Source organism: Bubalus kerabau, chromosome 2 (genome assembly GCF_029407905.1).
Source record: "Bubalus kerabau isolate K-KA32 ecotype Philippines breed swamp buffalo chromosome 2, PCC_UOA_SB_1v2, whole genome shotgun sequence".
In the NCBI taxonomy this organism is placed as follows: domain Eukaryota; kingdom Metazoa; phylum Chordata; class Mammalia; order Artiodactyla; family Bovidae; genus Bubalus; species Bubalus kerabau.
In genome coordinates this window covers 178,592,952-178,605,468 of record NC_073625.1, presented here as the reverse complement: position 1 = coordinate 178,605,468, position 12,517 = coordinate 178,592,952, and the positions used below count along the sequence as shown (strand labels likewise).

The window sequence follows — 12,517 nt, the reverse complement described above, 5'->3', positions numbered from 1 at the left end:
TCTCAGCCAGTTTCTCTCCATAGATGACATATGAACAGGGAACAAAGAGAGAAACACGAATCCTCTTGACTTATCTCCTATTTATTCTTTCACAATCTTCCCCTGGCCATCAAAAACTGTTTCCTCATTTATATTCAATGAGAAAACTTCAACATTGTTATCTGTGCCTTTTCCTGGGGTGGTTATAGATCTATCCCTGCATAAAAGATCAGCAGCAGCTGGTCATCTCATTTGCCTTTCAGCTGTGATAAAGCTGAAGTTAATGACTGACCTGTTGTGTTCAGAACCCAATATTGGGTATATAGTAACTGGCCATTAAAAATGATTAATGACGTGGAAAAATGTTTACAATGAATTGATAAGTAAGGGGGGAGTTATAAAATAGGATATAGTGTTTGATACCACTTTTGTTCCCAGGTGGCATTAGTGGTAAAGTGAAAGTGAAGTGAGCGAAAGTTGCTCAGTCGTGTCCAACTCTTTGTGACTCCATGGACCGTCCATGGAATTCTCCAGGCTAGAATACTGGAGTGGGTAGCTTTTCTCTTCTCCAGGGGATCTTCCCAACCCAGGGATCAAACCCAGGTCTCCCGCATTGCAGGCGGATTCTTTACCAGCTAAGCCACAAGGGAAGCCCAGTGGTAAAGAACTCACCTATTAATGCAGGTGACATAGGAGATTCAGGAGACCAGGGTTTGATCCCTAGGTTGGGAAGATCCCCTGGAGTAGGAAATAGCAGCTTGCTCCAGTATTTTTGCCTGGGAAATCCCATGGACAGAGGAGCCTGGAGGGCTACAGTCCATTGGGCCACAAAGAGTCAGATATGTATGAGTGAGTATATTGTATTACATTGGGGAATACCAATTACATTGGTATTCCAATTATAATTCCAATTGGTAATTCCAATTGTAATTCCAATTGGTAATCCCAATTGGTATTACAATTCTAATGTAATACCAATTATATGGGGGAATACCGCACAATTGCACTCATCTCACATGCTAGTAAAGTAATGCTCAAAATTCTCCAAGCCAGGCTTCAGCAATATGTGAACCGTGAACTTCCTGATGTTCAAGCTGCTTTTAGAAAAGGCAGAGGAACCAGAGATCAAATTGCCAACATCTGCTGGATCATGGAAAAAGCAAGACAGTTCCAGAAAAACATCTATTTCTGCTTTATTGACTATGCCAAAGCCTTTGAGTGTGTGGATCACAATAAACTGGAAAATTCTGAGAGATGGGATATCAGACCACCTGACCTGCCTCTTGAGAAATCTGTAGGCAGGTCAGGAAGCAACAGTTAGAACTGGACATTGAACAACAGACTGGTTCCAAATAGGAAAAGGAGTTCGTCAAGGCTGTATATTGTCACCCTATTTATTTAACTTATATGCAGAGTACATCATGAGAAACGCTGGACTGGAAGAAACACAAGCTGGAATCAAGATTTCCGGGAGAAATATCAATAACCTCAGATATGCAGATGACACCACCCTTATGGCAGAAAGTGAAGAGGAACTCAAAAGCCTCTTGATGAAAGTGAAAGAGGAGAGTGAAAAATTGGCTTAAAGCTCAACATTCAGAAAACGAAGATCATGGCATCCGGTCCCATCACTTCATGGGAAATAGATGGGGAAACAGTGGACACAGTGTCAGACTTTAGTTTTTTGGGCTCCAAAATCACTGCAGATGGTGACTGCAGCCATGAAATTAAAAGCCACTTACTCCTTGGAAGAAAAGTTATGACCAACCTAGATAGCATATTCAAAAGCAGAGACATCACTTTGCCAACAAAGGTCTGTCTAGTCAAGGCTATGGTTTTTCCTGTGGTCATGTATGGATGTGAGAGTTGGACTGTGAAGAAGGCTGAGCGCCGAAGAATTGATGCTTTTGAACTGTGGTGTTGGAGGAGACTGTTGAGAGTCCCTTGGACTGCAAGGAGATCCAACCAGTCCATTCTGAAGGAGATCAGCCCTGGGATTTCTTTGGAAGGAATGATGCTAAAGCTGAAACTCCAGTACTTTGGCCACCTCATGCGAAGAGTTGACTCATTGGAAGACTCTGATGCTGGGAGGGATTGGGGGCAAGAGGAGAAGGGGACGACAGAGGATGAGATGGCTGGATGGCATCACTGACTCGATGGATGTGAGTCTGGGTGAACTCCGGGAGTTGGTGATGGACAGGGAGGCCTGGCGTGCTGCGATTCATGGGGTCTCAAAGAGTCGGACATGACTGAGCGACTAAACTGAACATTGGGGAAAAAATGTTCACAAACAGAAAAAAGCCTGGGAGGGTCAGTAGTTATCCCTGGGTGGTAAGATTCTGAGTTGTTTTCATTTTCTTTGCTTCCTCCCATTTCTCAATTTTCTACAATAAATATGTTGCTTTTGAAATAGGAATAAACAAAATGTGGTGTTTTTTTTTTCTTAAAGATCTGATGGTGGTGAATAGCTTCTGAGTGAAGCTTGTCCTGCGCAAGTCCAGGGAACTCTGTTAAGGAACTGCTGTGGTCTTGTTGGTGGGATTTACTTGACTGGGCCAAACTGTGAGACATGTTCTGGAAAGCAGGGAGATAGCAAGTGAAGTTCAATCTGGTGGTGCTAAAAGATGTATATCTCTATATCCTTCCTAACTGGTTAATAATGGTTTAATTAAGAAAAGTAGAGACACATTATTTAAAGGACAGCTCTAGTTATGCCTGGAGAATTTAATATTAAAGAAAATATGGGAGGCCTAGCAGCAGAAATAGATCAGAGGCAGAGAAGCTAAATACACCCATTCTCTTAATAGCCAAACTTCTCACCTTAATGTTTTATCATTCTCGAAATGTTATTAAGGACTTTAAAGTACTTTAATGATCAGATCAGATCAGATCAGATCAGTCGCTCAGTCATGTCTGACTCTTTGTGACCCCATGAATCTCAGCACACCAGGCCTCCCTGTCCATCACCAACTCCCGGAGTTCACTCAAACTCACGTCCATCGAGTCAGTGATGCCATCCAGCCATCTCATCCTCTGTCGTCCCCTTTTCCTCCTGCCCCCAATCCCTTCCAGCATCAGGGTCTTTTCCAATGAGTCAACTCTTCGCATGAGGTGGCCAAAGTACTGGAGTCTCAGCTTTAGCATCATTCCTTCCAAAGAAATCCCAGGGCTGATCTCCTTCAGAATGGACTGGTTGGATCTCCTTGCAGTCCAAGGGACTCTCAACAGTCTCCTCCAACACCACAGTTCAAAAGCATCAATTCTTCCTTGACTAGACGAACCTTTGTTGGCAAAGTAATGTCTCTGCTTTTCAATATGCTATCTAGGTTGGTAATAACTTTCCTTCCAAGGAGTAAGTGGCTTTTAATTTCATGGCTGCAGTCACCATCTGCAGTGATTTTGAAGCCCAGAAAAATAAAGTCTGACACTGTGTCCACTGTTTCCCCATCTATTTCCCATGAAGTGATGGGACCGGATGCCATGATCTTCGTTTTCTGAATGTTGAGCTTTAATCCAATTTTTCACTGTCCACTTTCACTTTCATCAAGAGGCTTTTGAGTTCCTCTTCACTTTCTGCCATAAGGGTGGTGTCATCTGCATATCTGGGGTTATTGACATTTCTCCCGGAAATCTTGATTCCAGCTTGTGTTTCTTCCAGTCCAGCATTTCTCATGATGTACTCTGCATATAAGTTAAATAAATAGGGTGACAATATACAGCCTTGACATACTCCTTTTCCTATTTGGAACCAGTCTGTTGTTCCATGTCCAGTTCTAACTGTTGCTTCCTGACCTGCATACAAATTTCTCAAAAGGCAGATCAGGTGGTCTGGTATTCCCATCTCATTCAGAATTTCCCACAGTTTATTGTGATCCACACACTCAAAGGCTTTGGCATAGTCAATAAAGCAGAAATAGATGTTTTTCTGGAACTCTCTTGCTTTTTCCATGATCCTGCGGATGTTGGCAATTTGATCTCTGGTTCCTCTGCCTTTTCTAAAAGCAGCTTGAACATCAGGAAGTTCACGGTTCACATATTGCTGAAGCCTGGCTTGGAGAATTTTGAGCATTACTTTACTAGCGTGTGAGATGAGTGCAATTGTGTGGTAGTTTGAGCATTCTTTGGCATTGCCTTTCTTTGGGATTGGAATGAAAACTGACCTTTTCCAGACCCGTGGCCACTGCTGAGTTTTCCACATTTGCTGGCATATTGAGTGTAGCACTTTCACAGCATCATCTTTCAGGATTTGGAATAGCTCAACTGGAATTCTATCACCTCCACTAACTTAGTTCATAGTGATGCTTTCTAAGGCCCACTTGACTTCACATTCCAGGATGTCTGGCTCTAGGTCAGTGATCACACCATTGTGATTATCTGGATCATGAAGATCTTTTTTGTACAAAGAATTCTTCTGTGTATTCTTGCCATCTCTTCTTAATATCTTCTGCTTCTGTTAGGTCCATACCATTTCTGTCCTTTATCGAGCCCATCTTTGCATGAAATGTTCCCTTGGTATCTCTAATTTTCTTGAAGAGATCCCTAGTCTTTCCCATTCTGTTGCTTTCCTCTATTTCTTTGCATTGATCGCCCCTTATTTGAGTTATTTGCCATTTAAATTCATTTGTTTATGTTACTTATGGGCTTCCCTGGTGGCCCAGTGGTAAATAATCTACCTGCAAGTCAGGAACCATAGGATATATGGGTTTGACCCTGGGTTGAGAAGATCCTCTGGAGGAGGGCACAGCAATCCACTCCAGTATTCTTGCCTGGAGAATCCCATGGACAGAGGAGCCTGGCGGGCTACAGTCCTTAGGGTCACAAAGAGATGGACATGACTGAAGCGACTTAGCATATATGCACGCATATTACTTATATTTTCTACTTAACTAAATTTGTTTCATTAAAAATAGTTCATTCATTCACTCATTCATTCAACAAACACTTACTAGACACCTATCTTATCACTGAGCTAGGTGCTGCAAATGTAAAAATCAGTAATATCTAATTTTAATACCTGTGGGGTTAAAAACCCTCACAGGTCTAGCAGAAAAGACAAAAATACAGTTATAATTCAATGCATTCAATACATTCTATGATTGAAGCACTTTGGTGGGCATCTAATTCAGACTGGGGGTGGGAAGTGGGCCTAGGGAAGATCTCCAGAGATGGGCCTTAAAAAATAAGCAGGAATTTACCAGGTTAAAAAGTAGGAAAAGAGTAATCCATAAAGAAGGAACAGCATATATACAAATCCAGAATCATGGGAAAGCATGACATATTCAGAGAATTTCCTGCAGTTTGCAATAGCCAGAACTTTTGTGCATATAAAGGACAAGCAATGGTTGAGACTGTGATAGGTAATTCTATGTGTCAACTTGGCTGGTCAAAGATGATGTTGATACTGTTTACAATAGCTAGGACATGGAAGCAACCTAGATGTCCATTGGCAGATGAATGGATAAGAAAGCTGTGATACATATACACATGAAATATTACTCAGCTATGAAAAAGAATGCATTTGAATCAGTTCAAATGAGGTGGATGAAACTGGATGTATTATACAGAGTGAAGTAAGTCAGAAAGAAAAACACCAATACAGTATATTAACACGTATATATGGAATTTAGAAAGATGGTAATAATGACCCTATATGTGAGACAGCAAAAGAGTCATAGAGATAAAGAAAAGACTTTTGGACTCTGGGAGAAGACGAGGGTGGGATGATTTGAAAAAATAGCATTGAAACATACATATTACCATATGTGAAATAGATTGCCAGTCCAGGTTCAATGCATGAGACAGGGCACGCAGGGCTGGTGCACTGCAATGACCCTGAGGGATGGGATGGGGAGGGAGGTGAGAGGGGTGTTCAGGATGGGGAACACATGTACACCCATGGCTGATTCATGTCAATGTATGGCAAAAACCACTACAATATTGTAATTAGCTTCCAATTAAAATAAATAAATTAAAAAAAGATGATGCTGATGTTTCTGCAAGGGTGTTTTTTGATAAGCTGCTGCTGTTGCTGCTAAGTTGCTTCAGTCGTGTCTGACTCTGTGTGACCCCATAGATGGCAGCCCACCAGGCTCCTCCGTCCCTGGGATTCTCCAGGCAAGAATACTGGAGTGGGTTGCCATTTCCTTCTCCAGTGCATGAACGTGAAAAGTGAAAGTAAAGTTGCTCAGTCACATCCAACTCTTTGTGACCCCAGGGACTGTAGCCTACCAGGCACCTCCGTCCATGGGATATTCCAAGCAAGAGTACTGGAGTGGGTTGCCATTGCCGTCTCCTTTTAGATAAGAGTTACATTTAAATCGGTGGATTTGAGTAAAGCAGATTGCTCTCCATAATAAGGGTGGGCCTCAGCCAATCAGCTGAAGGCCTTAATAGAAAAAATCTGACAGCTCCTGAGGAGAAGGGAATTCTGCCAGCAGACTCTTCTGGACTTAAACTGCAACTGTTTGCTGGATCTGCAGCCTGCTGGGGTATTCTGAAGACTTTAGATTTGCCAGGCTGCATAATTGGATGAGCCAATTCCTTAAAATTATTCTTTTCTTATAAATGTATATATACACATCATATTAATTTTGTTTCTCTGGAGAACTCTGACTAGTAAAGAGGGTAAAGGCAGAGGACAGGAAGAATTCTTCTGAACAGTCTTTAGTTTGAATGATCATGGGAAACTGTAGGTTTTCAGTTGCTTACCATTGATTGAACAGTGATGTAAGAGAGCAGAAGTGGGTCTATAAGATCCTATAGAGATGTCAGTAGTCAACATCATTCCTCATTCTTTTCCATGTCTTCCACTTCTCAGTTTTCAAATCCATTCCATTCCATCCAACAGACATTTACTTCATGCCAGTATGTGCCAGAGATAATGGTGCACAAAGATTGGAGAGACCAGTTAAGACTTTGCAAAGGAGGAAGTAACACTTGAGCAAACCACTGAAGCACAAATGTGAGCTTTGCAGGTAGACAAGAGCAGAAAGGGGGAGGACCATGTCATTCCAGGCAGATGGAATCATGTGGAAAAAAGAACTAAATTTATTGAGCAATTGCTAGGTGCCATATTCTAGGTGTTTTGTATGTATTAAGTGATTTAATATTTTTATTCTACCCCATGAGAAGAATCATTGAAATTTTCAAAAGAGGTTAAGTAAGTACCCAAGGTCACATATTTAATAAGTTCTATAACTTAGACTCAAGTCCAGACAATTTGGCTTCAATGACCACTTAAAAAAAAAAATCTCCATCCCTGTCTTCCTCAATCATGCAGTAGCCATAGATTCATTAAATCTTAAAGCCAGAAGGGTCCCTAGATAATTTATTTGAGTGGTTCTTGCACAAGAAAATTATACATTAGGATCACTGAGGAGGTTTTTAAAAATACCAATGCCTATCATTGCCTTCCTTTATCCCCCAACTGGAGGAATCGCAACACCCCCCAACACACACACACCCCTCTTTTCTTTTTTCCTATTTAAAAAAATTGAGTTAAAATAGAAGTAAAGCAAAATCTACCATTTTAACACTTTTAAAATGTTCAACTCAATAACATTAATTACATTCGCAATATTGTACAACCACCACCACTATCTATTTCTAAAATTTTTTGATTACCCAAAACAGAAACCCTATAGCCATAACTCCCATTCCCGCTTCCCCCAGCCTCCAGGAGTCTCAAATTGATTTTCTCTTTTTATGAATGTGCCTATTCTAAATACCACATATAAGTGGAATTATGCAGTATTTGTCCTTTTGGGTATGGCTTATTTCAGTTAGCCAACTGTCTTCAAGGTTCGTCCATGATGTAGCATGTATTGAAACTTCATTCCTTTTTACGGACAAGTAATATTCAATTGTATGGATATACTGTATTTTCTTTATCCATTCATTTGTTGGGGCACTTAGGTTGTCCCTCTTTCCGCAAAGACATACTGAGGATCAACTGCTTTTTAAAACTGAACAATGTCATACATGAAGAGAATAAATGACAAAAGGAGGCAGGGTCTAAGTACCAGATAGAACAGGAAAAAGACCCAGCGTGGTGATATGCATACATTTTGGTTTGGATGGTAAGAAGCTAGTTTTTAGGGTGGGGCTTTAGTGTCAGGGGTGCTCACATGACTGAGGCTTTTATCCTACTTTCTGCATAGATATTTTGTCATTATCACTCCTGTATCCTGTCAGAGAACTTATGATTTCAGAAAAATGAAAATAGTTTATTCTGTTATGAAAGCGGAATGTGACTCTGACAGTGATAATGCCTTGTCCTTTTAGGCAATAAAATAAATACAATTATTTTCCTGAAACCATGTGCATGAACAAGTGGTAGTTACTTCTGGGCTAGAATGTCAGGCCAGGTTGTATCTGTGGGTGACAGGAGTAAAGCTGAGAAGGTAAGAGATGGGGAAAGAGTGAGTAGGTTGGGAAGAGGAAAGGGTGACAGAAGAGCAGAGAGGGGAGACTAATTTGGGGTGACATGTGACAAAGTTCCAGACAAAACTCTGGGACAAATTCTCTTCAACAATAGAAGCTACTGACCTGCTCCACATGGACTACCTGGTGCCCTTCACATAGAGGGTGTTCAACAATATGTGCCAGATTAGTTTCCTGAAGTGAGTACCTTCAAGTTCTTTCTGTTCACAGGAGGTAGGCCATTAGTTTTCTCCATTGTGGGGGGGTTTGTTTTCCACCCTTCCCCAATGCTGTCCCACTCCACAATCTCCTAAGATTTCATTTTCTCTCAAAGCTGAGTTGACCCATGTTTAGTGTTTAGCAAGCACATTGTCTGCACAAATGTAAATATCAATATGTCTGTCTACTGACAGTATTATTATTGACTTCTTCCATATTTCCTTGTTTTCACTGGATTTTAGAGTCATCAGTTGTGCCTTTCTTTCTTCTATGTTTTCCCATTCTTGCTTTTATGCTAATTCTGATTGTTTCCATTATAGCTGAAAAAGTTGTCATGTTCTCTGGCTAAATCAAGATCTTGTCTTCTTAGTCTCTTTCCGATAGCTATTGCAAGTATGCTTTAATCTAAGTGCTACAAAGGAGAAACTGATAACATGTCTTATTTTATGCTTTTCTCAGATTGATGTAGACGCAGTGTTGTTTGTCAGGCAATAATCTGATGCAATATGAGTGCTATTAATATTTTAATTGCAGTTTCAGCCACTATATATATGTAGACAGTACTCAATGCTCAGTTGCTTAGTCGTGTCTGATTCTTTGTGACCCTAGGGACTGTAGCATGCTAGGCTCCTCTGTCTATGGTACTTTTCAGGCAAGAATATTGGGGTGACACAAAAATAAGCTCAAAATGGATCAAATAGCTAAATGTGAGACCAGCACTATAAAACTTCTAGAGGAAAACATAGGCAGAACTCTGACAAATCACAGCAACATCTTTTTTGATCCATCTCCCAGAATAATGGAGATAAGAACAAAAATAAACAAATGAGACCTACTTAAGCTCAGCAACTTTTGCACAGCAAGGGAAACAGTAAACAAGAGGAGAAGACAACTCACAGATTGGGAGAAAATATTTGCAAATAATATGACCGATAAGGGGTTAGTCTCCAATATTTACAAACACTTAAGTGATGCTTTACATCATCAAAACAAGAAGTCCACTCAAAAAATGGGCAGAAGATCCATGCATTTCGTGCGCTCCTGGGTCCCCATCGATCGGCATCCAGTGAGCAGAGTGGATGGGTGCAGACCACAGGTCATCCAGAGGACCCAAGGCATGGTGATTACTAATAGACTTCCCACAGTACTTCTTTATTCCATATGGACTCCTTCAAGGGAAGTGAGCATCACAGCTTCCCTTGAACTTCTTCTGGGCAAGTCTTGATCTCTATAGGAAAGTTTCATGCCTGTCTAATCTAATTTTCTTTATGAGTGTTACTGAGATTTTCAGTGATTTGGACAAACTTGATGGATTTAAAGCAGACATGAATATATAGGTGAACTATAAAGAAAGCTGAGCACAGAAGAATGGATGCTTTTGAACTGTGGTGCTGGAGAAGACTTTTGAGAGTCCCTTGGACTGCAAGGAAATCCAACCAGTCCATCCTACTGGAAATCAGTTCTGGGTGTTCATCGGAAGGACTGATGTTGAAGCTGAAACTCCAGTTTTTGGAGAGCTGACTCATTTGAAAAGACCCTGATGTTGGGAAAGATTGAAGACAGGAGGAGAAGGGGACGACAGCGGATGAGATGGTTAGATGGCATCAGCGACTCAATGGACACGAGTTTGGGTAAACTCTGGGAGTTGGTGATAGACAGGGAGAACTGGCATGCTGTGGTTCAATGGGGTCACAAAGAGTTGGACATGACTGAGCGACTGAACTGAACTGAACAGAAAAACAAATGCTGTTCAAGGACACTGAAAGAACCCTGATGTTGAAAATCAGATCTGTATTGTGAGCAATGCCTAGAAATCCATGAGTTGAAGCATAGTATTATGCCTATCATCCTTGTAGTTCCCTCAGTGAAATATGTTGAGAAAAGCTCTTCCTTCATGATATAGATTCATGAAGAAGCTAAATAGCATGAATCCTTTATGTTGACAACTGTGAATTTAAATCTTCTGTGAATCCTATGTGACAACCACACATACCAACATGATTTATTAGTATTATATCAATATTTTTAGTCCTACTGTATTTCAACTAAAAATATCAATATACAATTGTACATGAAGTCAAGACATAAAATCAGGGCAAATACAAAATATTCCATCCTTTGAGAAAGGGAGCGAAAAAATAATGTGCTTTGCTTTTGCATTTTTATGTATTAGATCCTTAAGTATTTTATTCACCACACCCAACGGAATGGTTCACAAATGTTTCAGAGAGGAAAGGATTATTTCTCTTTAACAATGAGGACTTCAACTGGTCTCAAAGCAAATACCGGACGGTAATAACTATGAAGGACGAAGTTGATTATTCATATTTATATTACTCATTCATTAGCTTGCCAAAGGTACTAGATCTGTTACCACATTTTTTTTTTTAAATAATATCTGCACGTGAAAGTGAAAGTGGCTCGGTCGTGCCTGACTCTTTGTGACCCCATGGACTATACAGTCCATGGCATTCTCTAGGCCAGAATACTGGAGTGGGTAGCCTATCCCTTCTCCAGGGGATCTTCCCGACCCAGGAATCAAACCAGGGTCTCCTGTATCACAGGCGGATTCTTTACCAACCGAGCTATGAGGGCTTCCCTGGTGGCTCAACTGGTAAAGAATATCTGCATAACTGTCGATAAATTTGGAATTAGCAATCTGTCTGTGAGCAGGACCCATCCTAAGCAGCTTCTGTGATAAAACAGAAGCATGTCTGTCTGGCTTTCTTCTACAAGGATTTTTCACTGTTCTTGTGCTAGTAAACATGGAAAGTATTAGATTTGGTTTCTAAATGAGAATTACAGTGAGAAACTAATGGCTAATATCCCAGCCGGCCATTGAAGTACTTCATGGGAGAGGCAATCCTAGCTCTACCAAGTAGTAGCCATCATGAAGTTAGCTATTGTCATTGTGGCCATGTTCCTTGAATTTTTAGTGTTATTTGCCATGTTATTCAAGAATATGCCTTCACCCTGTCAGTGACACATACTTCTGTAACACATAGCAATGCACTAAACCGATGTGCATCCTACAGTAAATCCCAGCCCCTATGGCTTATAGGAGCCTCTGCGGCCACTGTCATAAGTGAGTCTAATTTTGTGTGAGACCATGAAAACTCAGTGTTTTGATTATGCTCATGCTTATGACGGGAGGTCTGAGAAGGCACTTCTGAAGGTTTATTCCTACCAGTCGTTGTCATTTGTATAGAGTCTTTAAAGGTTGAATCACCGAGGTGTTGCTTCTACACTTGTACTAGGCTGAGTAGCAACATGCCCTTTCTCCCTAAGTGCAGTAGAAGTCATTCCCACTTCCCAACATGTCTGTCTTCTGTCCTCTGGAGTATGTATTGCTTGAGCTCACCACAGCCTGGTAGATGGAAATCGTCAGGATATTCTAGAAACCCTTTTGATTGCAGTCTCTTCAGGAGGTTACAACTGCTGCAAACCTCAGGATTTTACAAAGCACTTTTTACAACCTCAGATGAAGGAGAAGTCAACACTCGTGACAGTCACAGGCTTCCGTGGCCTGTACATGATCATGGGCTTTGCTTTCATAATCATCCTGTTTCTTATACCAACTAAGATGTCACTGTATTTTTTATCATCATTTTATCTTTGATGTTTTTTAGTTATATTATGGATTTTCCTATATATCTTCACTTATTGATGAGGGTCTTATGTTAGTAGTAGCATGGCAATGTGATTACATAAAATTGTTTAGTTTCCATTAAAAAAAAAAAATGGACAGAAGATCCAAACAGACATTTCTCCAAGGAGAATATACAGATGATCAATAGTCATATGAAAAGATGTTCAACACCACTAGTTATTAGAGAAATGTAAATCAAAACTACAATGAGATGCCTCACATCAGTCAGAATGTCTATCATTTAAAAAT

General features: G+C 40.5%; 1 protein-coding gene across 1 annotated transcript in view; it reads left to right on the top strand.

Moving 5' to 3' along the window:
• SLC35G2 (solute carrier family 35 member G2) overlaps nt 1–12,517 on the top strand; it is a 49,388-nt gene that overhangs the window by 25,214 nt on the left and 11,657 nt on the right. The gene's annotated exons all lie outside the window — the stretch shown is intronic.